Source organism: Macaca fascicularis, chromosome 16 (assembly GCF_037993035.2).
Source record: "Macaca fascicularis isolate 582-1 chromosome 16, T2T-MFA8v1.1".
NCBI classification, from domain to species: domain Eukaryota; kingdom Metazoa; phylum Chordata; class Mammalia; order Primates; family Cercopithecidae; genus Macaca; species Macaca fascicularis.
The window spans coordinates 38,889,259-38,914,852 of record NC_088390.1 but is presented as its reverse complement, the minus strand read 5'-3'; the positions used below and the strand labels follow the sequence as shown (position 1 = coordinate 38,914,852).

Sequence of the window (25,594 nt, the reverse complement as noted above, 5' to 3'; positions counted from 1 at the left end):
ATTCTCCTGCCTCAGCCTCCCGTGTAGCTGGGACTACAGGCGCCTGCCACCGCGCCTGGCCATTTTTTTGTATTTTAGAGAGACAGGGTTTCACCGTGTTAGCCAGGATAGTCTCGATCTCCTGACCTCGTGATCCACCCACCTCGGCCCCCCAAAGTGCTGGGATTACAGGCGTGAGCCACCGTGCTCAGCCCCTTCTTCTACTTTTAATATTCCCTCATTTTTGCTTCTTAGATGAGTACAGATACCCCACTAAGGGCACCTCTTTTAATGCCATGGGTCACCGTGAGACGTTGGCACTACACTGTTTATTCTGCTACAAGGAATATTTTAATTTCTGAATTGGTGTCATTGACTAAGCCTACTTGAGGTGGCAGATATAAACTTGTGTAGAAGTTCAAAAGAAAGCAGATCATTTCTTGTTGAAAGGTAAAAGAAAGGTGGAAATCAGAAAACAATCACAGAGGAGACTGTTTTTATCCTTCCTTGGTCTGATACTTGTTTTAAAGAACTGCCTTCTCACCACTTAAATTGGAAATTGTCAGTTGAATTCTCAGCAGCCACATTGGAGGCAGGGATGGCACAGTGCAGGACCTTGAGAATGTCCTCATCCTGTAGCACAATGGATTAGCTGCCACTTCCCAACAGACTGGCTACTTGGTCATGGTGGTTTGCAGCCAGATGATGACATAGCCATTAAGAGTGAGTGCCATTGTATGATTCCTGATATTAGTGTCGAGACATGAAATTTTCCAGCTCTGTAAGCAAACAATATTGAACATAAAAAGTAACACATAATACTCTAGAAGCTTAAATGTTGTCCCAATCACTTTTCTCTACATTTCAGCATGATTGCCTATATATATTTTGAATGTACTTCCCCATGCTGATCATGCTTTCAGGTGTTAGAATAATCTAGCCAAACCTTCACTGAATGCTTCTCCACTATCCATCATTATGCATGCACATGGCCATTTTTGTTTGATGCACACAGAAGGTTAATGCCTTGAGCCAGGTTTAGAAAATTGGGGATTCATGTCTCTAAATGCGGAGCTGATGCCATTTTTTCAGGAAAAGCAATGACCTTTATAGAATCTTTTTCCAACAACATTCTTATTTGCCTTCCATCAAGTTTTATTTGGTATTGCAGAGTAAGCTTACTATATAAATCAGAACTCTTTCTGATGAAGTGACCAATTTAAACCCAAAATTGAATGTCCTAGAAGGAACTCAAGAGAGTTGCAGGACCCTAGGGACTTTAAGCACTAGAACCAAGGACGTGATCACCATCAAGATCCCCTTTTCTTCTCCCAACCCAGCTCTCTTTCTCCACTCTCCTCAGTCTCTGTGTGCTGGCCACATTTAGTCCGACTATAGACTTCTACACAGGGGAAATCTTGGCCACAGGCAGCTCCAGACTTCCATTATGTCAGCTTAGCATCCTGAAAGAGAAAGCCTTTCTGACTTCAAAATATATGAATCCCAACAAAAGTCTCTGGTTGGCCCCATTTGGTTCTCATGCCCTGTACCCAGGCCAAGGCACGGAGGCGAGGGAGCAGGGTCCTGGGATTGGTAGATCACACACCCATCCTCACGGCTGGGGAGTGTCGGCCTATGATGGGCAGCACCACCCAGGGTTGCAGTGAGGGAGGACCAGTTCTCCAAAGGGAGTGAGGACAGAGAACTAAAAGAAGGGAGCAGACAAAAACCAATGTTAATTATACTCAATGATGAGATGCTCTTTTATTTAAAAAAAAAAAAAAAATTATTTTTAGCAACAGGGTCTCACTCTGTTGCCCAGGCTGGGGTGCAGTGGCATGATCATAGCTCACTGCAACCTCAAACTCCTAGGCTCAAAAGATCCTCCCACCTCAGCCTCCTGAGTAGCTGGGACTGCAGGCATGCACCACCACCTCTGGCTGATTTTTGCATTTCATATAGTGATGGGATTTCAACACGTAGCCCAGGCTAATCTCAAACTCCTGGACTCAAGTGATCCTCCCACCTCGGCCTCCCAAAGTGCAGGGATTACAGGCGTGAGCTACTGTGCTCAGCCTTTCTTTTGTCTTGAGTGATCTCTTTCATTCTTGTCCCAGTGTCCTGATGCATCACAATGAAATTATTACATTCTTGGAATTAGACTAGCACTTAGTCTGTATTTTTTTCTCATCATGTAATTTTTTAAAATTTCCTTATGTTGTACATTACAGCATTTGTTGAGATGCAATTATTATAGTTTTAAAGGGGCTTTCACATACATTATCTCATTTAATTCTCACAATCTTCTAAGCCATTTTTAAATGTATTAAGCCTATTTTATAGATGGACAAAAAGGCTTAGAGAGGTTCTGTGATTTTCCCAAGACCACAGATAGAGTGTAATAGAGCGGCGGGATGAACACAGATCTGGCTCCCTTGCCTGTTCTTGGTGTCACATGCCTTAGATAACTGTCACCTATGTTTTTTAATTTATATTTGTCTCATTGTCCCTGGAGAACTGAGACTCTGCCGTCAACTTTTACCACAGAGCTCCACGAAACCTCGTCTAGTGCTGTATACCTTATGAATGCTGAATAAGTGATGCAGACTGGTAATGAACCAAGGAGTTTAAAACACTATTGTTGAAGTGGAGATACAGCTGGGAGCCTTTGAGGTTGTGGAGCCCATGCACAGTGGGAAGACTGCCCGGCTCCCCGTGTTTGCTTACGCTTTGGGAGTCAGCACGGGGCCTCCCCCCCAGTGAGGAGCGCTGTCCCTGGAGAGCCTCTTGGAAAGCAGCCATGATCGTGGAGAGGAGTGTCCATGTCTCATCCGGGAAATCTCTCACCACCCGTGCCCCTTCCCTGTCTTCTCTCAGACAGCCCATAGAAACACATTAGCATCCTGGGTCTGATGCCATTCCTTAAGCAAAAGGGACCTGCCCACCCGCATATCCACATATGTCCATGTGAGTCTCACCCACCTGAAAGCAGCACCCCCTGAGCCCATCCTGGCCACATCCACAAAGCACACCCAGCAGCTCATTGCCCCTACATTATACACACACACAACACACACACACACACACACACACACACACACACACACGATTACAGAGTTTACCCCCGTGGAAAGTGTTTTCAGATGGAACAGGAAAGGGTCTAGCATCCCTTACTCTGTATTCTTCTTAAGAGAGCAACTTACAACTGCAAAACAGGTCCTGCCCTCCCCACCCACCCCTTTTCTGGTGGGTTTCTTACCTCCTCTGTGTCCAGGCAGCTCACGTCTCTGGAGGGACACCTCACCTGCTTCCTGCTATAGCCTCTGCTATGTTCTGTGATGCCTTCTGACACCCCGCCAGACTACCTGGGACAGCTTGTCTCATGATTCTCCTGCTCAATTCACAGCTCCCTATTCCAGTACAAGCTAGTTAAAAACAGACGCAGATTCAGATCCAACTGAGGGGTGGGTTGGTGTGTGTGTGTGTGTGTGTGTGTGTGTGTGTGTGTACGTGCAGAATTTTGATGCTGCTCCTGCACATTGCACGTAATGACGTGCAACACTTGTTCTTCTCACTTAGGAGTCCCACTATCTAATGACTACGGGAAGTAAATCAGAAGTCTCATCTGAGGACACCATCTACCTATCTATGTCAGTTTCCTATTGCTGCTGCAGCAAATTACCACAGATTTGGTGGCTTTAAACCACAGACATGTTTTTTTTCTCACAGTTATTAAGGCCAGCAGTCCACATTCATTTCACTGGGCCAGAACGAGGGTGTCGGGCAGGGCCTGTTCCCTCTGGAGGTTCCAGGGAGAATCCATTCCTCGGCCCCTCCGGCCTCTGGGAGCTGCCGGCACTCCTGGTTTGTGACTGCTTCACCCTGATCTGTGCCTCCGGGGTCACACTGCCTCCTCCTCCTCCTGTCTGTGTCAAATCTCCCTCTGCCTCTCTTATGATTGCGTCTAGGGTCCACCTGGATAATCCAGGATACTCTCCCCATCTCAGCAGCCTTACATAATCCCATCTGCAGACTTTTTTGCCATGTAAAGTAACATTCACAGGTTCCAGGGATTAGGATGTGGATATTTGGGGGTGGGAGGGCATATTCAGCATCACACACTACCTTCCCAGTAATTCCCCCGACACACACACACACACACACACCCCTAAGTTCTACTCAAGGGCTGGCTCTGCTTCTCTCAACTTCCCAGTTCTGAGGAACCAGCTTCTCAGTTCTGCCATGCACTTCCTACCCATCTCACCCTCTGCCACCCGAATGCAGTAATTCCTCAGTGCCTTGCTACCAGCTCTCCAAAGGGCAGAGGAGGTTAGACATCACCTCTGATCAGGATACTGGATACCTTCTTCCCCAAAACCACTGGCCCAGTAGGGCAGGAGAGGGCAAGCCTTAAGTGGGGTAGAACCCAAATGGGCCAATTTTACTACCATAAGAATCAAGTCAGCCAGGCGCCGTGGCTCATGCCTGTAATCCCAGCAGTTTGAGAGGCTGAGGTGAGTGGATCACAAGGTCGGGAGTTCGAGACCAGCCTGGCCAACATGGTGAAACCCTGTCTCTAAGAAAAATACAAAAATTAGCCAGGCCTGGTGGCAGGCGCCTGTAATCCCAGCTACTCAGGAGGCTGAGGCAGGAGAATTGCTTGAGCCCAAGAGGCAGAGAATGCAGTGAGCCAAGGTCGCGCCACTGCACTCTAGGTGGGAGACAGAGCAAGACTCTGTCTCAAAAAAAAAAAAAAAAAGTTGTTTTGCTTTTGTGTAGCTTTTGTTGTTTTGTTTTGTTTTGATAGAGTCTCTCTCTTTTGCCCTGGCCAGAATGCAGTAGCGCAGTCACAGCTCACTACAGACTTGATCTCCTGGGCTTAAGCAATCCTCCCACCTCAGCCTCCTGAGTAGCTGGGACTACAGGCACATACCACCATGCCCAGTTTTTTTTTTTTTTTTTTTAAGTATAGACGGAGTCTCACTATGTTGCCCAGGCTGGTCTCAAACTGCTGGGCTCAAGCGATCCTCCCATCTCAGCCTTCCAAAGTGCTAGGATTATCGGTGTGAGTCACCAAACCTGGCTACTTTTATGTAGCTTTGACAAGTGCAGGAAATGTCTTGCCTCTGCCCCTCTGTCAGAATATCTCTAGAATTTAAAGTTAGTGAGGACAGAAAGCACATCCTTGGCTTGCAGTCCACAGGGCCTGGCAGTGCCTCAACAGGCTGGACACTCCTTGGACTGCCACATGGACTCCTCCTTACTGTGGTTAGCTGCTGTCAACCAGTCCTCTCGCCAGCATACAGGGTGGGTTTGGCAGCGCCAGGCACAGATTCACATGCTGTCAGTGTTCTTCTGAAGTCCCCTCTCTGGATGGTGACCTTGTTCATGTGGCCATTTTTAAAGCAGAAAGTTGAATCCCAGGTCAAATCCTGCCTTGCAGTTCCAAGAGGCATGTGCTGTCCCCCTTCACACTTGGTGTGTGCTGGTGATGGTGGGCTGGAGAAAGACCCCACTGTGGTCTTATGAAAAGTGGTTGTAGAGAAACCAAGCAGCACTGTATGGAATGGCTGATCATTGCTGCTGTTGGTGTTAGTTCCTATCTGCTTAGGCAGAGGGTTGGGGCTGGGGAGGAGGAATGTTAGTGGAGATTCTATGTAACTGTAAACTTTCTCTCTATTGTAAGAAGGATTCTCTTGAAAGAAAATGAAAAACAGTTCCAGATGGTCCATGGAAGATGTTTCATGGTTGGAAACCTATTCTATCTCCTTGTCAAGAGTAGCTATGCCTTGGCTGGACACGGTAGCTCACGCCTGTAGTCCCAGCACTTTGGGAAGCTGAAGCGGGAGAATTGCTGGAGCTCAGGAGGTCGAGGCTGCAGTGAGCCATGATTGTGCACCTGCACCCCAGCCTGTGCAACACAGCAAGATTCTGTCTCAAAAAATAATAACTATACCTTGGAAATAGGGGTCCATACTTACCAGCCCACAAAAAACAGAAGGCTTTATGAAGAGGAAGTACCAAGATCTAGATAAAGAGTCTCTAGCTCCTTTCAGTTATCCAGCTAAGATGTTCACTTTGTATTAATCTTAGGCACAGACACCATCTAGGAGTCTGTAGTGCCACATTTTCATACATAAATGCACACTTGAAGATTTTTTCAAACTCATAACTGACAAAGGACTTTATTTGAATAGATATGTGCTACCTTAAAATAGAAGACTTAGAGGCTATTTGAAGGGCAAATAATTTGATGTAATCTAAGAAATATATTGGAGGGAAAAGAAGAGAGGGAGTTCTTGTTGAGTTCGGAACAACATAGAGCTGATATTTACAGAGGAGCTATTATGTGCTGAGCCAGAAGTGGGGATAAAACAGTGAACAAAACCCAGACCCTGCCCAGGTTTACAATCTGGGGGGGAAATCAGATGAGTAGACAGGAGATTACAATGCAATGTGTTAAGTACATTAATAGGGGATATACATCAAAGGGGCAGTTAACCCTTTCTTGGAAGATCAGGAAAGGCTCCTAAAAGTGATGCCAATATTGAGGAAAAAATAATAAATAGAAGTTGATCTGGAAAAGAGACCAAGGGTCTTCCAGGCAGGGAATAGCATGTGCAAAAGCCTAAAGGCAAAACCATCGTGGCAAACAGGTGTATGAGGGTGAACGAGGAGACAAATAGCTGAATGACCTAGAGAGAAGGACAAGTAGGTGGGGAGTTTTGGGAGGAGGTAGGCAAGAGAGCAGGAGGAAGCATGCTTTCTGGTCCAGTTTCTCCTCGGGCTGAGTGACCCTGCCTGTCCTCGTGTTAGCTGTTGTCACTGTCACTGAAGGTAGCTCCAGGGAGCCCAGCATGCTGCCCAGTTCTCTCTACTTTCTGCTGTGGCATCTGAGACTCCAGGATGGGCTCCAATTAGAAACTGCAAGGAGGGCTGCTGCAGTGTCTCTCGGCCCCAGAACTGATATTTCTGGGGCAGAGAGAGTTGGGTCCTGAAAGGTGAAATAAATGTTCCTTTCTAGCAGGTTCTGATCGCTTCTCGGCCATTTGGCTAAGATCAAGTATAGCAGCGTTCTGGAACTGTTTCCAGTGTGGAGCAGGTTATCAGATGCACAGCTCTGATGTCATACCTTATTCCTCAAGAAAAAAAAATGTTCTTGGTTACCTGAAAAAAAAAAAAAAAAAACAAGGAATTTTAGAAATCACTTGACAAGAAATGTCAAGACATACTGACTAGAAATCAAACCGCAGCAGCTGCTTCCCACAGCTGCATGCCATGTGGCGACCTCGTTTGAACGGTTAGTGAGGCTTAAAATAGCCAGGAATGTAAAACTCTTCATGATCAGGTCTCTCAGTGAGATAGCCACAGAAATCCACGTGGGGAAGGACAGAGGGGAGGTTTGTCTGGAAACCGGTGGACCAGTGGTCAGAGGACTATCAACTGACAGCCAAATAAATCATACCAGAAGCCTGCAGTTCCCCACTCCTATGAATGATTGAAGCTAATGGTGCCCATTTGACAGATGGTGAAAAAAAGCATGTTGGCCCCTGAATGCTTGCAGATTGAGAATTCCTAATCAGCTATAATCCAAATACAGTTGACTTTCTAAGGAAAACAAAAGTAACGAGATGTAGGCCAAGTGTGATGGCTCATGCCTGTAATCCTAGCACTTTGAGAGGCCAGTGCAGGAGGACTGCTTGAGCCCAAGAGTTTGAGACTAGTCTGGGCAACAGAGCAAGACCTTATCTCTACTAAAAATTAAAATAATTAGTCAAGGCCGGGCACGGTGGCTCATGCCTGTAATCCCAGCCTTTGGGAGGCCGAGGTGGGCAGATCACGAGGTCAACAGTTTGAGACCAGCCTGACCAACGTGGCAAAACCCCATCTGTACTAAAAATACAAAAATCAGCCAGGTGTGGTGGCACGCACGTGTAATCCCAGCTACTCAGGAGGCTTAGGCAGGAGAATAGCTTGAACCTGGGAGGCGGAGGTTGCAGTGAGCTGAGATCGTGCCACTGCACTCCAGCCTGAGCGACAGAGCGAGACTCTGTCTCAAAAAAAAAAAAAAAACAAAAGACAGGCATGATGGCACCCACCTGTGTGGTCCCGATTACTCTGGAGGCCGACACAGGAGGATTGCTTGAGCCCAGAAGTTCGAGGCTGCAGTGAGCTATGATGGTGCCACTGTACTCCAGCCTGGGCGACAAAGCATGACCCTGTCCAAAGGAAAATGAAATGTAGAAGTAAATAACTTCTTCATTTTTTCCATCCTACGCCCGAGCCTGTTAGCACAGAGAGTTTTTTGGTTGTGAAACCAAGACTGGGACTTTCTCACCAATAGAGGGAAGAGTGAGTTGACATCAGCAGGAAGCATGCTCCACCAAAGACAAAAGCAAAATGATGCTTTTTTTATTGTGGGAAATTCAAAACGATGCATATACTCATTCAGCCCCAGAGAAAACAGATGCACTTTCCCAAACATAGAAAAGGACCAACAACTTTTTTATTCCATTTTTCTTGTAAGAAAAACTAGTTTCCCCTGGTTGTAGTAGCTCTGTGGCAATCATAATAAGAGCAGCAGCACATGCTGATTATGCACTGCACTGTGCTCCAGGCACTGTGCTGAGAGAACTCTTTGCCATGGATCATTATCTTTTGATCTACACAAAGTCTGTATGAAAATAATACTACTGTCATCCCCATTTCATGGTTGAGGAAACTGAGGCTTGGAGAGGTTAAGAAGTTTGCCCCGAGGCTTACTGGCTGTTGGGAGAAGATGGGATTTGCCCCGACCACTCTCACTCCAGGGCTGGCCCTCTTTTTTTTTTTTTTTTTTTTTTTTGAGACAAGGTCTTGTTCTGCTGCCCAGGCTGGAGTGCAGTGGTACAATCGCCGTTCACTGCAGCCTCGACTTCCCAGGCTCAGGGACTCAGCCTCCTAAGTAGCTGGGACTGTAGGTGTGCACCACCATGCCTGGGTAATTTTTTGTAGAGATGGGGTTTCTCCATGTTGCCCAGGCTAGGACTGGCACTCCATTGTAAAGCTCCTTGGGCACTGTTTTGTCATGAGACTGAATGGAATGATTTTTGTAGTCTTCTAAGTCTCCTGTGGAGAGCTTTTCTGTTTCTCATTTGCATCATGCTCTTTCACTATTGGTGACATTTCGCACTTCTGCCCTTTCCTTTTCTCTCATGGACTCGATGAATGAACACTGAATCAGAAATGTGAAGCCCAAGGTGAGAGTTTCACTTCCACCCCTAAGTGATCTTGACAATTCATAACCTCTTTGGGCCTGGTCTCTTGTCTGTAAAAGGAAGTTGTTGGGTGAGAGCCAAAGCCCACCCCTGTGCTAAATACCTTTCTTCTCTTTCCCCTCCCCAACCTGCCTTCCCATCTCTTTTCCCTTCTTTCTCTTCCAGTCCACTGGCAAGGCCTGGGTCCCACCTGATCCTCTTTCCTCCCATGTGGTAGGCAGGCAAAGGCAGTGGCATAAGCACTGCTGTCTAAGAGGCATGGGGGGGCCAGGCTCAGTGGCTCACGCCTGTAATCCCAACACTTTGGGAGGCCGAGGCAGGCGGATCACAAGGTCAGGAGATCAAGACCATCCTGGCTAACATGGTGAAACCCCATCTCTACTAAAAATACAAAAAATTAGCTGGGTGTGGTGGCAGGCACCTGTAGTCCCAGCTACTCGGGAGGGTGAGGCAGGAGAATGGCGTGAACTCGGGAGGCGGAGCTTGCAGTGACCCGAGATGGCGCCACTGCACTCTAGCCTGGGTGACAGAGTGAGACTCCATCTCACAAAAAAGAGGCATGGGGGACACTCAGACTGAGGAGCCTGACAGCCACATGATGCTCCTGGTGGAGCCCACAGGCAGCACTGGCCCTCCTCAGTGGGTAATGAGCAAAAGCTGGCTGTGCGGCTCCTCTACCCCACTCATTTTTCTGTGTTCTCCCCATCATTAGGATCCTCATACTGACCCTTAGCTCACCCTCCTGCTTTGTGCCAGGCCATCCCAGCCTCCACCAGTCCCTCCCCACCTTAGCATCACCTCTCAGTGCGCTGCGCCCCATCCCCTGGGAACTCTGCTGTCTGTTCAGGAAGCAGTGCATCATGTCTTCCTAATATGTTCACCATGCATCCCTTCCAGCCAGTATAATGCTTTAACTCATTGTAAGTCAACAGCTAAAACTTAAGGCCTTAAAGAAACTAGAGTAGTTTGGGACAAAATTCTTTCATTCTGACCACCAATGGGGGACCCATTTTTGGTGAAAAGGCTTTCATTATAACCCTGAACTCTGTGGTTTCAACTCCGCATTAGGCCACAGTGTCAGGCCTTTAGTGGTGAGATGGAAGCAGGGATAGCAAATGATGTCATAATCCATGAAGAGAATTTATTTCATACCTCTGTCATTTTTAGTTAATGTTTTGCTTAATTAATTTTAATTATTTGCTCCTAGAGGATATGTAAATTTTATTGACCTGAATATTTGGAATATTTCAGAGAAACTGAGTTTTTTTTTTTTTTTTTTTTTAGACAGAGTTTCACTCTGTCGCCTAGGCTGGAGTGCAGTGGCATGATCTCAACCCACTGCAACTTCTGCCCGCCGGGTTCAAGCAATTCTCCTGCCTCAGCCTCCTGAGTAGCTGGTATTACAGGCGCCTGCCACCACACCTGGCTAATTTTTGTATTTTTAGTAGAGACAGTGTTTCACCATCTTGGCCAGGCTGGTCTTGAACTCCTGACTTCGTGATCCCCCACCTCGGCCTCCCAAAGTGCAGGGATTACAGGCATGAGCCACCACACCTGGCTTAATTTTTTTATTTTTAGTAGAGACAGTTTCACCATGTTAGTCAGGCTGGTCTTGAACTCCTGACTTCGTGATCTGCCCACCCGGCCTCTAAAGTGTTGAGATTATGGGCATGAGCCACCGCACCCGGCCCTAAGATTTATTTATTTAATCTAGGTTGGCTGGCTAGGGTTCTATGGACCAAGAAGTACTCACTACCCGTATCTCAGCAAATTAATGTTTTCCCAAAACATTTTAAATTATTGATCATGAATTTCACTGGTATCTATATTTAAATATTCCTAGACGCTATGGCTACTAAACATAGGAGCAACTTATATGAGGAAATGAAAATTCCTCCTTAACCTCACAGTTCTTTTCAGTTTGTTCCTGATTATACGGGAATTTACAGGCCTTCATCACATGAAGTCGACCTCTACAGGAACGCTGCTTTACTCTTCACTATCATAGCACTCATTTTGGATGACAGAGACAATATGCATTTCTTGAGCCTTCTCTTCCCTATTTTAGGTGTGTTTCTAAGGAGTAGGTTGGTTGTCATGGTTCAGGATGGAAGAATACTGGAGTAGGCAGCGGAGGGAGGCAGGCCATCTGGCCCTGAGGGAGGGGTCTTCAGGAAATCAGTAGACAGCCTGCTGGCCAGAAGGTTTTAGATGTGTTCTTGCTTAAAGCTGAACTCAAGGTCAGATCTTTTCTCAAGGCCCAGTTCTAGACTTCTAACCTTCCAAACTGAGGTCTGATCTTTTGGGTAAGCCCATGGAAAGATTGTGTGTTGTCTCCAGGTTTTGCTGAACAAAGTGGCCCGATTCCCCGCCCCATGTTCTCAGCAGCTCAGTCCTATCATTCCCTGATTGATTTCCACCCCCTGCCATTACAAATACCACCTGCAAGGAAGATGAACTTTGTCAGTCACCTTTGAATATGGTGCAGTTTGAATTCTGGAATGCAGGAATAACAGCAGTTCACACGTATTATTTTTATTCTTCATTTTTCTGTCAGTGGCTGTGGCAAAGTCTTAGGATACCACAGTGGCTTCTAGGATAACCAAAGAACACATATGACTCTTAGGATGGACATAGCATCTGTCTCGATAAACAGAAGAGTGGTTAGGAAATGGCACTCCAGTCAGACCCATGCCCTGTATCCTGGGAGCCCCACAGCAGCGCCAGCAGAGCAGTCGGAAGGCAGCTCCCTGCCAGCCCACACCAACCTGTCACACGCCTATTATTCATCGACATGCCTCTCTATTATCTCACAAAGCATGGTGCTCCAGACCCAGGAGAGATGTGTCATAAAAGGGAGACTTTGCCTGATGGATAAAAAGACATATGTTCCTGCCCCCGTTTTGCTATTCGCTGAGTTTTCAAAACCTCCTCAACCACACCCCTTGGCTCTTTGTGTGACTTCATAGCAAGGCATTCGTGCTAACAGGATGTTTCTGGGCCCAGTCGCTATTGCATTCCGGAGGCTGACCTCGGGAAGTCCTCTCTGTGAACTTTGTCCACAGCAGTAGGGTCCATCACCCTCAGCTAGTGTGCGGCAGGTCCCATACTGGGCTCAGCAATTACAGGGATGGTTCAGACCGGTTTCCACCCTCACAGAGTACAGTCTCATGAGCCTTTTCCTATTCGTGCTGAAATACAGTTTGAGAGATGATACCATGAGTTTGGGCTTTGAATACAAAAAAGAAAAAAAAACGATGCACAGATTGATTTTCTTTTTCTGGAGCAGGAATCTGAGCAGGAAAAGTGTCACGTGAAGCAAACTGCTGCAGTATGGCTCCTGTGGGCCTGAGTCTTCAGGGTTTCCACTAATCCTATTTCACATGGCTGCGGGGGTAGCCCTTTCTCCTCCCTTTTTAACTATTTCTGGCTAAGACATCGCCCTGGTTTAAAAAAAAAGAAAAAAGAAAAAGCTTGCTGTTTACCCACATCTCCATTTCTTAATATTTTATCTTCTATTGATCTTGTACTCTTAGCCGACCCAAGTCCCTATCCCCTTCCCTTTCAGTTCCCTTTCAGCAACCCAGTGAGCTCATCAATATCCCAGCAGATGATCTAAGCCCCAAATCATCACCTTCTCGGGAAAGACAGACAAACAAAAACAGCCGGAAGGAGGGCGGGCGGGCTGGGAGGGGCTGCCGGCTAGGCGGAGAAGCGCAGCCTGCTGGGGCGGCGGGGGGCTGCAAAGGGGGCGTGCGCGCTGGCGCTCGGGCTCGGGCGGCGGCTTCGCTTCAGCCGCGGGCGCTGGGGTCAGCGTTGCCTTGGCGACCGCGTCGCGCTCCGAGCCGCAGCCTCCGCCCCCGCTGCCGCAGCCCACCCGGCTGGTGCAGATTCCCTTTGTCTCCTCCGCCTCCCCTCCTCCTTGCTTCCCTGCGTCCTCCCCCTCCCGCCTTTCCTTTGTCGCCCCGGATTCCCCGGCAGCCGCCCTTCCTGTGCTCGGTTCCCGCTGCAGGTGCCCGGGCCCGTGAGGACACGGCCTCGCCGCCACCCCCACCCGGCCCGCCCAGTGCCTGGCATGAAACCAGTGTTTCAAAAAGCGGTGCCGGGCTGAAGCGCTGCACAGGAACTTGCTTTCCTCACCTTGGCGGCCTCGCTGGCCTTCAGCCGGCGTATACCGCGCAAAGCAGAGCTAGGAGACGTGACAGCCCCTTTTAAGGACCCAAGAGATTACCCACGGATCTATTCCCTTTCCTTCTGTTTGAGAGGGAGCGGTGTCACTTGGTGAGAGGGAGGAAAAGAAGGTGAGACGGCGTCCAGTGCCCGCTTGGCCTGGCTTGCTTGGCTTTCCCTGCAGCGAGGTGGGGCACACATCCCCTACCCAGGCCGCAGAGAACCTGTCGGCTGCCAAGTTCTGCGGCTCCATGGCATTGCGAGGCCCAAAGCAGAATTTCCAGGGCCTTTGAGAGTTGAAGTCGTGATCTGGGGGGAGGGGGTTCTGTGAGCAGAATGTGCTGCTGTTCGCGTTCACGGTCACCTAGTGATGAAGAGTGCTGGGGATTTGGCCACAGTAATGGCCCTAACCCAGAACCCCCTTGGTCCTGGAGCGACATAGCAGCTCTAGTGGCACTGGCGTCAAACATCAGATTGGCTCATATTCTAGCCGATACCTCTTCGTGTGTGCCAGTCTTAGTGTTGACTGATACACCCTAAGTGGGACTGTGGTTGCTCATGAGGAGGGAAACGGAGGCCAGGCGACGGGTGGAAGGAAACAGGCTTTCCCTCTAAATGCTTTGGGACCTGTGAATGTCATACCATGTGCATTTCTTATTCACTCTTTAAAATGAGATGTTTTAATATCACTTCTTCAAGAAAGCGTTCCCTGACTCCCCCGAGAGTAAATAAGATAGATTAGGTTTCTCGTCACGATTCCATTGCAGTCTGTACTTTTACCGTGAGAGCTCTTCACAGAATTATGAATAAACAGTAATGAGTGTGTAATTCTTGTTTACAAGAGTCTTCCACACCAGGCTCTGAGCTCCATGAGGGCAGGAGCAAGACCTGTCTTATGCACCACCGTTCCACAAGGGCTGACACACAGGCTTTAGTCAATGTTGAAGAAAGAAATGAGAAGGGGACAAGAAAGAGGGTGATGGTGCAGTGGTGGGCCAGGTATTGTCCAGAGAGTGATCGCAGAGTGACAGGCCAGGTGCTGTCCAGAGGGTGATGGCAGAGTGGCAGGCCAGGTGCTGTCCAGAGGGTGAGCCAGGGTGACAGGAGGGGTGCCCATCTCCACGTCCTCCTCTGAGCTCTGTGACCCTCCGGGGCTCAGCGCCTCCTTCACAGGCACTTCTAGAATGTTGTTCCAAATCATTCTTGTAACTCTTCTTTCTAGTATCTGTTTAAGAATTGTCATAATAAAAAGTGCGATTAATCAATTAAATTGTATGTAAGGGGAATCCTGTCATGTGCTAGGCCAGTTCCCAGGCAGCTAATTGGAGCATTTATGTGAAGCAAAGCGGGGCCAGCACTTCTTCCCGGCGTTCCCAGGGAGGGTGATGCTTGGACGGTTTACAGCAGTGGTGCACAGGAAAATCACCCAGGGAGCTTTAGCAGTGCGACATTCAGGGGCCCACAGGCAGACCAATTGAAGCAGAATCTCTGGGGTTGGAGCCTGACCACTACTAGGGCCAGTATTTTTCATAAGCTTAACGTGCAATCAAGGTTGACAATCTTTGCTCTGGGGGCACCCAGAGACAGACAAGAGGAAGTGGCAACAGGCACCAAACCCAAAGATTCCATTTCAGCTGTAAAGCTGATGCTGATAGACTTGAGGCTAGACAAAGAGGCTGTTTGCTTCAGCCCACTTCAGATTGTTTCAGTACTGCTCATAGAACTTCTCTTTGCCTTAAAATGCCTCTGGATCCCCTCCTATGACAGTCATTTAAAACAAATGTGTAACTGCCTAATCAGGGCACAAACCATTTTTTCAGACTTGCCTGGGCAGCAGTGACCTAAATATTACTCAGGGAGTCTGACTTCCAGCTCCAGAGGAAGAATGTATTTGTTTTGATTGTTTTCTTGTTAATAAAGTTGGGCCAGTCGTTCAAGGTCCCCATTAGGATAACTGGACCCTTCGATGCTATGCATTAGTTCTTTAGACAGAAAGCAGTGGTGTAGAGTTTTTATTGAATTATTCGCCTTCCACTGGAATCACTATGCACCCATGCTAATTTGTTGTGCCATTGTTAATGGATATAAGATAAAAGGAGCAGGAACTGGAGAGGATGGTGGAAGTGGCCCAGCCCATTTACACCAGCCAGGTATATGGAGTAAATCTTGGGAAAATGTGTCCATTTCATCCACTTACAAGCCAAAGGGTGTAGCAAGTAGCAGCAGATCGTTCTGCTCTCTCTCTCTCTCCCAGGTAAGCCTGCAGGCAGTAAATAAGGCCTGTATTAGAAGCCACTAAAGCTGTAAACACACACAGCAGGGAAATCTGCCTAAACTGCTCGCTGAGGTATCAGATGCAATTGGCCTTCTACTAGAAGTGTGTCTGCACTCAAGGTCAAGCCAAATTTGGCAAGAAGCCATATGGAGACACTTCACATTTAAATCTCCTAGGAGACTGGGGACAGGGAAACCAAGTTTGCTCTGGGGCTCTCAAATCCAATCGGTGATTCCAGAGAAAATGGGGACTCTTCATGGCAGGCAGGAAAAGGGCAGATGTGGCCTGAGAGAACCCACACTCTGGTTCCCAGCCAGCAAGCTCCAGCCTGGATCTAAACAACCCATTTCTGGGAACTTAAAATAAAAAATAAGAGAGCAGTCAAATGGACTTGAGACCCCCACAGGGCCTTTGATGTGTCTAGCAGCAGCAGCATGGTGAGTGGTTTCTGTGATGTGGGATTCCAGAGCAAGAGGCACTGGACCATGGCCACTGGTTCATCTCTCATTATAGGGCCAGAAATAGATGCCCCATCCCAGGAAAAGGGAAATAAGGCTGCATGGAATGTTTCATCTGTTGGAATATTGTTCTGCTCTGCCTGACAAGATTACTGAGTTCTCAGTTCTGTAGCAATGGCATTGAGTAAGAGTCTGAAAATTGATGCATTATGTACTCGCTTAAAATAGCAAATGCAGAATAGAAAAAGCAGAGCTGCTAGGAAGTGTGCAGAACATATTGATAGAAAGACCTGCTTTGCCTCTGTTATTACCAGCATGAAAGTGTGTATCGGAGCAGGGGGTAGACTTTCCATCAGAAGCAATTGAGCAGTGGAGGCTCTTTTACCGCAATGAGACAAGGGTACATTTTTTTTAGCTGACATAAGTGAGTGTAAATCTTTCTGTTCTCAAACAGGTGGTAGAAAGTGGGCAATTTGTTTCTTTTCATCTCGGTGTTCTGGGCTTGGTTTATGAGATAGCTGCCTCTGTTTTAAGTTTTTTGAATTCCCCTCAGAACAAAAATCCCCCACCACCTGCTACTTAATCAAATATTCTTCACTGTGGATTATAGTTGCCTGGATGGGAGCAAGGTTCAGTGACAATGTGACGGAAAATATACAAAAAGAACTATGTCGTCATCCCCAAGAAGGAAGCATTATCCTTTGTCCTTAAAAATGGGATTTAAGGCCGGGCACAGTGGCTCACACCTATAATACCAACACTTTGGTAGGCTGAGGCGAGAGGATTACTTGAGCCTAAGAGTTTCTAAGGCTCTAAGGAGTTTCACATCTAAGACAAGCCTGGGTGACAAAGCGAGACCCTGTCGCTACAAAAAATCAAAAAATTAGCTGGGCATGGGAGCGTATACTTGTGGTCCCAGCTATATAGGAGGCTAAGGCAGGAAGATGACTTCACCAGGAGGTGAAGACTGCAGTAGGCCATGGCTGGGAGACTGGGCGAGACTCTTCATCTCAAAAAAAAAAAAGGCAGGAGGAGGGGATTTAAAAATACTGAGTAACGTGATAAAGAGTCCTTCTGGAATTGACAAGTCTTTTTACCCTAGAAGGTGGCATAGTTGCTTCTTAAGGGAATATCCATGGTCAGGGGCAGAGGCCTTGAGAGGCTGGGCAAAGATCCTTTCAGCCCTGGTATCATTTGTCTAACCAGCATTCCGCACCAACAGCCTCCCCCATTCAAGCGCTTACTCCATTAACAAACGTTAATGGGGCACTTATTCAATGCCAGGCACTGCACTAGCCACTGTGCATATATTTTCTCCTTTAACTCTCTCCAAAACCCTTTAGAAAAAAGAACATTATCACTGTTCCTTATCCCGGTTAAGGAAACTGAGTTTAAAAGGATAAGTAATTGCCCAGAGCCAGGCCATACAGCTGGATTTGAACCCTAAACTATTGATTCCAAACCTTGTATTCTTCCCACTATGCCTCCATTGTCTCCTCTTTTGATTAAGCAACATTCCTAGAAATACAGGGAACCTAGAAGGCCCCCGTCCCCATCTCTTTCCTGCTGCTGCTGCCAGCTGGAATGTCTGACTCCCGGATGTGTTATAACTAAACTTCTTAAAGACCGGTTAGTATCTGAGAAAAATCCCTTTATTCAAGCCCAGCAAGCAATGTGATGTGCTAACAGCCCCTACATCGTGACTCACACTAACTATAATTTACCGATTGTTGTTGGACATTGACTAGTTTCCAAATTTTTATAGGTCACCACGATTTTGGAGAGTGTGACTTGCTATTTACAAAGCAAGGATTAGACCTTCCCTCTTTTCCCCTTTATAATTTGCACTATTGCTTCTAAGAATACTGTTTTGTAAAGTTTGGACATTTTCAGATAAAGATTGCTGGAAATAATAGTGTTAAAAGTTTTTTTTAAATAAAAGAATAACATCGAATAAAAAGAAATCTTGGGCATCTGCGGTGGCTCACACCTGTAATCCCAGCGCTTTGGAAAGCCAGTGTGGAAAGATGGCTTGAGCCCAGGAGTTCAAGACCAGTTAGGGAAACATAGGAAAACCCTGTCTCTACAAAGAAAAAAAATTTTTTTTTTGAGACAGAGTCTCGCTCTGTTGCCCAGGCTGGAGTGCAGTGGCACAATCTCAGCTCACTGCAACCTCCACCTCCCAGGTTTAAGCATTCTCTGCCTCAGCCTCCCGAGTAGCTAGTATTACAGGTATGTGCCACTGCGACCGGCTAATTTTTGTATTTTTAGTAGAAACGGGGTTTCACCATCTTGGCCAGGCTGGTCTTGAACTCCTGACCTCGTGATCTACCCGCCTCAACCTCCCAAAGTGCTGGGATTACAGACCTGAACCACCACACCCGGCCAAAAAATCTTTTTAAATTTGCATGGTGTCATATGCCTGTAGTCCCAGAAGGCTGCAGTGAGCCATGATCACACCCTGTACTCCAGTCTGGGCAACAGAGCAAGACCCTGTCTATTAAAAAAAAAAAAAGAAAGAAATCTTACGGAGTTTGGGGTGGTGAGAATGACAGCCAGGTTGCTGAGGCACAGCTGTGCAGGCAGGCTTACCATTTCAATGCTAAATTTTCAAATTCCAGACTTTATTTGCTGTCTCTTAATATAGCACAGCATCACTGTAATATTGTAAGTGCTGATTTTATAATAGAATTTTCTTACAAAAATAGGTTTTGTGAAACAATTTTGATATATGATAAACTGTTTTGACACATGATCTACCTTGCTGGATCACATCTATTCCTTTAAGGGAGAGAGAGCACTGAGCCCTGTTTACTTCTGGGTCTACGTGGTGTGTAGTGAAACCCTTTGCATCCTTTTCCAGAGGAAGTCAAACTCAACACTGTCCAAAACCAAATTCATTCTCTCTTTCCACCTCCTTCTCCATCACATGAGCTCAAAACCTGGAGACATGGTAGAGTCTCCCTCTTATCACCCACATTCAGCCAGTCACCACGTTCTCACTCCTAAGCATCTCTCCAGCGGGACCCCAGTCTTGCCCTCTCACGATCGCAGCTCTTTCTGTCTTGACTTACGGTTTCCTAATTGGTCTTCCTGCCTCAAAATGCCCCCATCAGTCAACAGTCCATCTGCCATACTTCCTAGTTTATCAGTTTCATGTATTGGCTCTTTATTAAGCACCTACTGTATGCCACGCCCTCTTTTAGGTACAGGGGATACAGACAAGGTCCCCCCTCCCATGGAGCTTACCTTTGGGCAGGGGATGGAAACCATAGGAGACAGACAGTTAACCAGCTAAGTATCAAACAAGTCCATTTCAGTTAGTGGTAAGCACACTGAAGAAAACAAAGTATTATCTATTTTCTCTCCTCAAGAATCCTTGGCTGGGCGTGGTCAGGCTTCAAGGTGCCTGAAACATAGCCCCCACTCATCTTGAACTCCCTGTCAAGTCCTCCTCATCCTCCAAAGGGCAGCTCATCGCCTTCTTGTCTGTGGGGTCTTGGAGACCACTGTGGCTGGAGAAACCCAGTTAGGCTTCAGGGAGAAAGGACAGGTAGAGCTTGAGGGACATTATTAAAGGAAGCCGAGACACTGGCTGAGCAGGTGAGTCACCTTCAACCCTGGTACACCAGGCTCTCTCCCTCAGCACTCTTGTTTAGTGGCTCTGTCTTCATCCCTATCTGTGGGGAGTAGCACAAGAATGAGAAATCCTGACATGGACCTCTGGACCCAGTGCTGAGAGCCTAGTTTATTCCAATGATGCATCTGCATAGCAAAGCCATGCAAAGCCAGGACACAGCCTAAGAGGCCACACCCTTGCAGGGAGCAGGCGGAAGTCCTGGGCACCTCCCTCCACCCTGGGCCTGGTTAGCGCACTCTAGACCTTCTGTGATGCTGACTCTATTGCACCTGACACAGTAGCTCAGGAAGCCTCCCTCCCCAGGCTCTGAGCTTTCTGAGAACTGAGGCCTTTTTATTATTTATCTTGCATCCCAGAAGATGCAGATGTTTCATGATGGCTCTTTTTATTTTATTTTATTTTTTTTTATTTATTTTTTTTTTGAGGTAGAGTTTCACTCTTGTCACCCAGGCTAGAGTGCAGTGGTGCAATCTCTGCTCACTGCAACCTCCACCTCCTGGGTTCAAGCGATTCTCCTGCCTCAGCCTCCCAAGTAGCTAGGATTACAGGCGTGCACTACCACCCCTGGCTAATTTTGTATTTTTAGTAAAGATGGGGTTTCACCATGTTGGTCAGGCTGGTCTTGAACACCTGACCTCAGGTGATCTGCCCGCCTTGGCCTCCCAAATTGCTGGGATTACAGGCATGAGCCACCGCACCTGGCCAGCTCTCTTTTTAATACATATGTCCCCAATGTGTTTGTGTGCAGGTGCTAACTGCTTTCAATGTTCAATTCTCAGGTGGCAGGGACTGGGATCCTGTTAACTCCTCTATCCAGTGACCCACAGCTACACACAAATATAAATTTAAATGCTTCTTGATAATGGTGAGCTGAATAAGCAAATATATGATGGCATTCCTGACAAACCACTAAAAATCGTCTGTTCAGAGGAAGGTGTGGGTGCTGGTGCATGTTCCGTCCAGTCTTACTTAGCGCCTTCATTAATGATGTGAATAGAAAATAAACATTGGTGTTCACAGATGGTGCTAACTTTGGAAATGCTGTTAACAGAAGTGTCAAGAGAGGAGAACAGAAATATAAGCAGGAAATAGCCAAGATGTCAAAAAAAAAAAAAAACCTCAATACAGCAAAGGCGAAAACCTCTTTCAAACATGTAAAATAAAGCCCTACAGACATTAGAGCAAGAGCATCAAGAGATGAGAAGTTAACGGGGTACCTGGACATGGTTGCGCTGGCCTGTAATCTCAGCACTTTGGGAGGCCAAACCAGCCTGGGCAAGACCAGCTGGGCAACCTAGTGAGAACCCATCTCTACAGGAAATTTTAAAAATTAGCCAGGCCTGGTAGCACACACCTGTAGTCCCGGCATCTCAGGTGGCTGAAGTGGAAGGATTGCTTGAGCTCAGGCATTTGAGGCTGCAGTGAACTATGATCACACCACTGCACTCCAGCCTGAGCAACAGAGCAGCAAGACCGTATTTCCAAAAAAAAGAGTGAACAAGAGAAGTTTAAGGAGAGTAGGGGAGGTAGAAGAAGGAAGAGATGTGAAGAGGCAGGGGAGGAAAAGACAGATGTCCTCTGATTGATGTGCGAGGGTCTCAAGGCTCCAGAGCCCACTGCCCTCTTGAGGGTCAGATGTTGGCGCAGGCGTCCCACCGAGGTGGCCCCAGCCCTCTGCTCACAACTGCTGTCTCATTTGTTTTGTGATGGGGCTTTGGTTTGGTTTGGTGGTGTTCTGTTTCTTTTTTTTTTTTTTTTTTTTTTTATTCTTCCCTCATATTTGAGGGAGCTGTGGGTATAGTTTTGTTCTTTAGCTCTGGTTTTGAAAGGTTTCATTATGCCTGGCATAAAGTATTAATTTGGGCATTTTGTCAGGGTCAGAGGAATGCAGCCTTTAAAAAGTACAGATTCCAAATAGACAAAGCAAAATGAAGCTTCCTCAACAACTCCGAGTCTGACGTTGGTGGAGGGGAAGCAAAACAGAACTGATGCAGGGGTTGCCAGGCCTCTCCCGGGAGCTCCACCAGGCCACCTCCAGTGCACGGAGGCCCTGCCTGGCCCACCTTGCCAGGGGAAGCCTGCCGAGGCACAAAGCATAGGAACCTTTTGGTTGACAAAACAGAAACCAGGAGTCGCCATGGAGTACTCCCCAGGGACTACAGCTGGAAAGTCAAGACAAAGATGTGCGCTGGAGAATAGTAAAAAAAAAAAAGCATACAGGCCGGGCGCGGTGGCTCAAGCCTGTAATCCCAGCACTTTGGGAGGCCGAGACGGGCAGAGCACGAGGTCAGGAGATCGAGACCATCCTTGCTAACCCGGTGAAACACCGTCTCTACTAAAAAATACAAAAAAAACTAGCCGGGCGAGGTGGCGGGCGCCTGTAGTCCCAGCTGCTCGGGAGGCTGAGGCAGGAGAATGGCGTGAACCCGGGAGGCGGAGCTTGCAGTGAGCTGAGATCCGGCCACTGCACTCCAGCCTGGGCGACAGAGTGAGACTCCGTCTCAAAAAAAAAAAAAAAAAAAAAAGCATACAAATTCTCCAAGCACCAGGAGAATGCCTCTTTCTTTAGCAGCCTGGAATCATCTATGCCTGTAAACATCAGTGTCTTCTGGCCAGACAAAGGCCGAGCAGTGAAAGGCGCTGTGCCCAGCAAGAAAAACATACAAGTGGTGAAAGTGCCTGTGCAGGGGGTCAGGATGTGGGTCAGAATGTCCAAACCTCAGCATCATTACAGCAGGTTCAAGTGCCTTGTCCTCTGACTCAGAAGCACCTGGTATTAAAGAATTCCATGCTACGGGGGCGGCTGTGCTCCACACGAGAGCCAGAACAGCATTTTAGTGTGGAAACTAAATGGAATGGAGGCGCAAATGCTGTTCAGGAGACAGCTGCCCTGGGTCAGGTCCTAGCCTCACCACTTTCCAGCTGCAAGAAGTTGCTTGACCTTTCTATGGTTCTGCTCCCTCATCTATAAAGTGAGCAGAATGACAGTGCCCCATAATGACAGCTTCAGTAAGCTTTAAATGAAATTACGTATGTAAAATGTTTAATACAGTGCCTCGTACATTCCTAATAAATAAATGGATGACAGTGATTTTCAACCTTCTCCCCGCAATCCAGGACCCCTTTACAACTCCACAGGCATGATGCTGAGGAGCTCCGGGCCCAAATATTTCACTAGAAATATCTGCCCACATACTTTGGGAGGCCAAGGCGAGCAGATCACAAAGTCAGGAGATCGAGACCATCCAGGCCAACATGGTGAAACCCCATCTCTACCAAAAATACAAAAATTAGCTGGGTGTGGTGGTGCACACCTGTAGTCCCAGCTACTCAGGAGGCTGAGGCAGGAGAATTGCTTGAACCCGGGAGGCAGAGGTTGCGTGAGCCGAGACCGTGCCACTGCACTCCAGTCTGGGCAACGAGAGCAAGACTCTGTCTCAAAAAAAAAAAAAAAGAAAAAGAAAAAAAAGAAATATCTGCCCATATTTCTGAAGCTGTTGCTGAGAAATCTGCATGGAGCCAGTGTCTGTGTCTGCTCATCTCCGTTAAACCTCAGGACATAAAAATGACAACATGTTCATTGATACAATTCCCGGAGCTTCTCTAACGTTGCGTATGTGCTTCCAAAGCCCATCAGTCCAAATGTTTTCCATGCTACCAAATGTTTTTATTTCACTGAGAACTTCATTAGCAGTGGGGAGGCGGCACCTAATACAGCAAGTTTGGGTTTACAAAGCAAGGTAACGACTCCCTTTGCAAGAGGATTCTTCAGTTCCCAAAAGGCACCCCTTGAACAGTGAGTGTCCCTAGTGCCTCTTCATATGTTTTCATCACACTTGACACATAAACAGCCCCTTACACAGAGCAGGATACCTGGCCGCGACATGTACCCCACCTGACCCTTTGTGTTCAACCCCACCCCACTGATGGCTCCGCCTCACTTGCCTCACTTCTCAACAACCCTGCTGTGAAGATGCGTGAGGCCAGCCTCTTGTCTCCCAGTTGAAGACATGTCTTGTGTTGACATTAGCCTCTGCTGCTTTTTTAACCATGTCATTTTGTAAAAATTCATTCTTTCTATAGACATTTATGGACTATATATATATAATGGACTATAAAATAGACATACATGTCTATTTTGTATCAGACACTTCATGAGGAGCTGTTGATAGGGACATGAAAATGCTCAGCCCGTCGCTGTGCTCAGAAGCACACAGCAAACGGGGACCACAGCTAGTGATGTGCTGTTTTAGGGGCAGGTTGCATATAGGTTAAGACTCCAGCTGTGGCCTGGACTGTCTGGGTTCAAATCCTGCCTCTACTCTATCACTTTGGGCAGGCAGGTCCTTAGGCAATTTGGGCCTTCTCATTTCCTCTTCTGAAAGGGAAATTCACCTTGTGCTGTAGTAAGTCCATGAATTGATATCTGTAAGGCACGTAAGCACTGTATACTGTTTGACTATTTGTCTTAGTCTGCTCAGGCTGCCATAACAAGATACCGTAGACTGGCCGGGGGACGTGGCTCACGCCTGTAATCCTGGCACTTTGGAGGCCAAGGCAGGTGGACCACTGGAAGTCAGGGGTTCAAGAACAGCCTGGCCAACATACCAAAATCCCGTCTCTACTAAAAATGCAAAAATTAGCTGGGTGGGGTGGTGGGCGCCTGTTAATTCCAGCTACTCGGGAGGCTGAGGCAGGAGAATTGCTTGAACTGGGGAGGCGGAGCTTGCAGTGAGCCAAGATCATGCCACTGTACTCCATCCTGGGCAAGAAGAGAGAAACTCTTGTCTCAAAAAAAAAAAAAAGATACCATAGACTGGGTGGCTTGAACAACAGAAATGTATTTTCTCACAGTTCTGGAGACTAGAAGTCCCAAATAAAAGTACAGCATGGAGCTGGGCACAGTGGCTCACGCCTGGAATCCCAGCACTTTGGGAGGCCAAGATGGGCAGATTATGAGGTCAGGAGTTCGAGACCAGCCTGGCCAACATGGTGACACCCCATCTCTACTAAAAATACAAAAATTGCCCGGGTGTGGTGGCACATACCTGTAATCCCAGCTACTCAGGAGGCTGAGGCAGGAGAATTGCTTGAACCTGGGAGGCGGAGGATGCAGTGAGCCGAGTTCACACCATTGCACTCCAGCCTGGGCAACAGAGCGTGACTCCATCTCAAAAAAAAAAAAAAAAAAAAAAAAAAAGTCCAGCATAGTTGGGTTCTGGTGAGGGCTCCCTTCAAGGGTTGCAGACTGCCACCTTCTTTCTGAGTTCTCACATGGTGGGAAGAGAGAAAGCAAGCACCCTGGTTTCTCTACTTTCTGTCAGATCAAGGCCCTGCTCCTATGACCTCATTTAACCTTAATTACCTCTGTAAAGCCCAGATCTCACAATACTGTCATGTCGAAGGCTAGGGCTTCCATATAAGGAATTGGAGGGGACACAATTCAGTCCATAGTACTATTGTTATATTATTATTTTATTCTCCTTTTATTTGATTTCTAATTTTATTTCACCATAGACACACAAGATGGTTTCTATATGATGCTAATTCATAGGCTGTTATTGAACTTTCTTCTATGGTCTAGTATGTGTTCTGTGTGTACTTTAGAAGAATGTGTGTTCTCTAATTGTTGAATGTAGTGAATACACACACATACACCCAAGTTTTTTGTTTTGGGGGGAGTTTTTTGAGATAGGGTCTCATTCTGTCACCCAGATTGGAGTGCAGTAGCACAATCACAGCTCACTTCAGCCTCACCCTCCAAGGCTTAAGTAGCCCTCCCACCTCAGCCTCCCAACTAGCTGGGACTATAGGC

General features: G+C 47.2%; 1 protein-coding gene and 1 long non-coding RNA gene across 2 annotated transcripts in view; one reads left to right on the top strand and one right to left on the bottom strand.

The window, feature by feature from the left end:
* The window catches only part of MYO1D (myosin ID), a 377,798-nt gene that overhangs the window by 337,103 nt on the left and 15,101 nt on the right, over window positions 1-25,594 (top strand). The gene's annotated exons all lie outside the window — the stretch shown is intronic.
* LOC141408780 (uncharacterized) lies at window positions 308-3,420 on the bottom strand. Its single transcript, XR_012425525.1, has 2 exons — window positions 3,239-3,420; window positions 308-758 (listed from the first exon to the last, which is right to left on the bottom strand). It is a non-coding gene; the product is annotated as an uncharacterized lncRNA (long non-coding RNA).